This window comes from Spermophilus citellus, assembly GCF_964194105.1.
Source record: "Spermophilus citellus genome assembly, chromosome: X".
In the NCBI taxonomy this organism is placed as follows: Eukaryota; Metazoa; Chordata; class Mammalia; order Rodentia; family Sciuridae; genus Spermophilus; species Spermophilus citellus.
The window spans coordinates 92221095-92226112 of NC_138190.1; the positions used below are offsets into that span (position 1 = coordinate 92221095).

The 5018-nt window shown below is 35.7% G+C and overlaps 1 pseudogene across 1 annotated transcript; it reads right to left on the reverse strand.

Annotated features, from left to right (window-relative positions):
* Positions 1-1928: 1928 nt before the first annotated feature.
* Positions 1929-3151, reverse strand: LOC308638764 (heterogeneous nuclear ribonucleoprotein D-like; annotated as a pseudogene). The gene has a single exon. The product of its transcript is annotated as a heterogeneous nuclear ribonucleoprotein D-like (transcript).
* Between the last annotated feature and the right edge of the window lie 1867 nt (positions 3152-5018).

A 5018-nucleotide genomic window follows, 5' to 3' on the forward strand; every position in this document is an offset into this window, starting at 1 on the left:
GGAGGGATATTTTTTCCTAAGTTGCTTATTATGGAGAATTTAAAACAGACACAAAATGCAGGAATATTAGTATAATGATCTCTGATATGCCCATCACCCAGCTGTAACATTTATCAATTTATGGGCAATCTTGCTTTATCTATTATCCTCCTGACTGAATTATTTTGAAGGAGATCTCAGGATTCCAGATATCATATTATTTCATTGGTAAATATCTTGCTATGTATCTTCCAAAGTCAAGAATTTAAAAAGATAAGTACAATATCATTTTCATATCCCAAAATTAACAATAATTAATAATTTCTTTGATATCATTAATTAAATATCCAGTTAGCATTTGAATTTCACCATTTGCCTCACAATTGTTATTTCATAGTTTATTTAAATCAGGATATAAGTAAATCTATACATTGTAATATTTTAATTCCATTTAAATCAATAAGTTTGAACTTCTTTTTTTCATTTATCATTGTCCTATAGATTTTTCCAGAGTCTGAATCTATGGATTGAATTCTTGGGGTATCATTTTTTCTTTTACCATTGTATTTCCTACGAAAAAAATAGGTGGATCTTGAGGCTTGGTCAGATTTATGTTTAACATTTTTGAAGATTAAACAGGTAGTGTTTATGTATTCCACGAAATAGATTCCATATTTCTAGTCAGTACTCTTTTCTTTTCAAGGTTACCAACATTACCTATATTTTCTCAATAGGAGTTACAGAAACGTTTCTACTTTTTTTTTTTTTTTTTTTTTTTTTTTTTTTTTTTTTTTTTGCAGTGCTGAAGATTGAACCCAGGGCCTTGTGAGGAGGCAAGCACTGTACCAACTGAGCTATATCTCCAGCCCCAAAAATGTTTCTAATTCTATCATTCCTTCATTGATTAGTTGGAATATTTCTAAAATAGGAAGTTCCCCTTATTAACTTTTTGGTTGTCAGAATTTTTTTTTTAAGTAAGTGCATGTTGTTACCATCCAAAGGCTTTGATGTACGCTGGAAAATGATTAGGGTCAGAATGTGATAATGGAGAGTTTAAATTGCCTCCTCAAGTTAGGGAGAACCAATGGGGCCTGGGGCTGTAGCTCAGTGGTAGAGCACTTACCTAGCACACGTGAGGCACACACGGGGTTCAATAGCACCACATAAAAACAAATAAATAAATGAAACAAAGGTATTGTGTTCATCTACAACTACAAACAAACAAACAAACAATGGGAGCTGGACACACAGTGACACACACCTGTAATCCCAGTGGCCTGGGAGGCTGAGGCAGGAGGATCGCAAGTTTAAAGCCAACCTCAGCAACTTAGTGAGGCCCTAACTCTAAATAAAAGACCCTAACTGTAAATAAAATACAAAACAAGGCTGGGGATATGACTCAGTGGTTAAACACCCATGGATTCAATCTTCAGTATCAAAAGAAAAGAACAAAAACAAAACAAACAAAAAAGCCATTGGAGATAATAGTTATTTCCAAATAAAGTACTTTTTAAAAATTGAGAAATGAGAATTGAATATATCTATCATTTACAACATGATGTTTTGGTTCTTTATAGTTATACATGACAGTGTATTCTATTTTTGATATAATTATACAAGCATGGAATATATTTTATTCTAATTAGGATCCCATTCTTGTGGATGTATGCAATGGTGAGATTCCCAGTGGTTATATTCATATATGTACATAGGAAAATTATGTCAAATTCATTCCACTGTCTTTCCTATTCCTATCTCCCTCCCTTCCCTTCATTTTCCTTTGTCTAATCTACTGTCATCTACCTCATACATGATTTTGAAAAAAGTATGTATACATTGTAGAGTCAGTTGAGCTAGCACATGCATTATTTCCCATTTTTCTGTGATGAGAATACTTAAAATCTAATCTTTGCAATTTTCAAAATATGTTCCGATGTTATTTTTTTTCACATAAGGAAGCATTTATTTGAGGTTTAAAATGAAATCATACAAATAAAATTGTATAAACACAAATCCACATTGAGTCATAACCCAGATAGCAAAGGACAAAGTAAAAACAAAGAAAACTAATTGGCGGCTATATACAGTTGGACACAGTAGTTGTGTCTTGTACACTAGAAAGTCTTTTACAAAATAATCATCTTAGATCAACAGAAGACCAGTCTTCAATGTCGTCCTGCAAGATGGGTTTCTTTAGCATCTCCTGTTTTCTCCAGTGTCCTCCTCTAGTATGGCTGGTAATTATTTTGGTGATTGCCACCCCCTTGAGAAGCCTTGCCATAATGCTCTGTTGACCACTGTAGTCTGCATATTCCTATCCATACCCGTAGTTCCCATAGTTATACCCAGTATAATCATATCCACCATAGCCACTATAGTGCTGATCACCACCATAGGCACTATTATAATTTCCATATCCTTGATCATAATAGTTATTAAATCCTTGGTTCCATTTTGGCCCTGACCTCAGCCACGACCCTTGGTACACCTCACCCACCAGCTGCAGCACCTCTTCCTCCTTTTTGTTGTTGCTGTAGCTGCCTATACACTTCTTTGGGCTGTGCAACTTTGATTTCACACTTCCCAGAACCAATTTGATGTTATCTGCTTTCTAACAATTTCTTTACTGGCTCTTCATCTGTATATGTGATAAAACAAAATCCTCTTCTTTCCTTTGTTTTTGTATCCATGGGAAGTTCAATATTTTCAATCTCTTCAAAGGCTCCAAAATATTCTTTAATTTGTTCTTCAGAAGTATCTGGGTTCAATCCACCCACAAAAACCTTTTTAGGGGGTGCTTTCCGTTTCAAAGCTTTGGCCCTTTTTTACCATCCAGTTTGTGTTCTTTCAGTTCCAAAACCTTATCAACACTAGCAGCATCTTTAAAAAGCACAAATCCAAATCCTCTTGATCTTCCAGTGACTGGTTCTGTTTTAATCCTATAGTCTACAACTTCCCCAAATTGAGACAAATATTCAGTCAGATCTTTCTTGCTCTTATCCCAGCTCAAGCCTCCAATAAACATTTTACCGTCATCCTGCTGATTCTTGCTCGCGTTGATCTTGGATCCCTCTGCGAATTCTTCTATGTTGCTGTACTTGTTTGTGTCCTCTATAGTGGCGGAGCTGTAGGCAGTGGAGGGCTGGCGCACAGTTTGGTGGCGGCAGCAGTGGGGGCGGAGCGTTGTGTTCCGATGTTATTAATGTTGTATAATTGATCTCTTGAATTTCTTTCTCCTAACTGAAATTTTGGTTAAAATGCTTAATTCATTCTTTTTGGCTGTAGAATACAGTATGGACACTAATTGTGAGAGTTGAATTAATCTACATTTAATTTGGAAAATAAAAAATACTGCTAACGGCTAGAATGCCTCCAAAGTGGAATGGATTGCTTCATAGAATAGACAGCTGCCTGTCCTATGTACAAGAAGGGTTTAGATGATAGTCTTTCAGGGACATGGTGTAAGAGAATCTTATGCTGGGTAGAAATCTTAAAATCTCTTTCTCATCTCTGAATTTCCATGACACTAAAATGTTCCTGAGGACCTAGAATGGAGAAGGACATACAGGAACTCTTCCAAAGTGACAGGTATGTAAGGAATCCATTTTGAATATTTGTGGTGGAAATTTCTGATCCAAAAAGCATATATTGAGGGCTGGTGTTGTGGCTCAGTGGTGGAGCTCTTAACTAACATGTGTGAGGCACTGGGTTCGATTCTCAGCACCACATACACATAAATAAAATAAAGGTCTATCAACAACTAAAAAACATTTTTTAAAAAAGCATAAGTTGTAAATTGTTTAAAGAGGATTTTCTTGTTATCCTGCTCAAACTGATTGCTTGTTGACACCTTGGAACTCTTGACCTTTGCCTATAGAGAAGATTTAATAATCCTTTTGTTAACAGCTCATAGTTTGGTCCTAATTGAGGGCTTTTCCCGACAAATCACAATTATACTATAGTATTCACAGATGCCACTATTCCTGTCAAAACCTTAGACTGCATATTTTATCACTGGAGTGGGATTCTTGCATGCAAGTGCCATCTTGAAAAATTTTAGCTAAAGATCATTAATAATTCTTTGTATTGTTATATTTTCTTTTGTGCTTTTTTTCATGACAGTAGTTCTAAGGAATGTTAGTAAGTGCCTCCTTAACCTCATTATACCAGAAACAAATCAGTGTGTGGTCAAAATAATTGAGAAAACTCTGTTATTCAGGACTCTCCAGAGAAACAGAGCTAGTAGGATATATAGACAGATAGATACATATATAAGAGGAGATATACTATGGGAATATATCATGCCTCACAAGATTATGGAGTCCAAGAAGTTCCACAATATGTGTCTGTGAGCTGGAGAATCAGGAAGACTGGTGATATAATTCAGTTCAGTACAAACGATCTGAGGAAAAGGGGAGCTAATGTCTAAATTCCAGTTCAAGCCAGAAAGACTAAAGTCCCAAGAGGCCTCAGGGTATAAGGTATAAGTCTCAGAGTAAGAAGGCCCAAGAATCAGAAATTCTTAATATCCAAGACTAGAAGAAGATAGATACCACAGCTCAAGAAGAGTGATGGGGAGTTTGTTTTTCCTCCATCTTTTATCCTGTCTGGGCACTTAACAGATTGGATATTATGCCTGCCCACATTGGTGAAGGTGAATGGTCCATACTCAGTCTACTGACTTAGATGCTATTGACTCAGTCTACTAACTCATCAGAAATACTATCACAGATATATCCAAGAATGTTGGATCAGCAATCTAGGAATTCCTTCATATAGTCAAGTTGACATATACATGAAACAGCATAAGCCTACTTCTTGTCAACTTGACTCATACACATCTTTTAAAATCATAATAGATTTCCAAGTAAAGGCAATAACAAGGTCATAGTTTCACCTAACATAGTATAACTATCCTGCCTACAAACAAAAACATACTAATCCCTTTCTCAGAAGAGGAGGTAAAGTACTTGAGTGATGATTACTCTTTTTCTTTATTTTTATGTTTTTGTGGTGGTGGGAATTGAACCCAGGGCCTT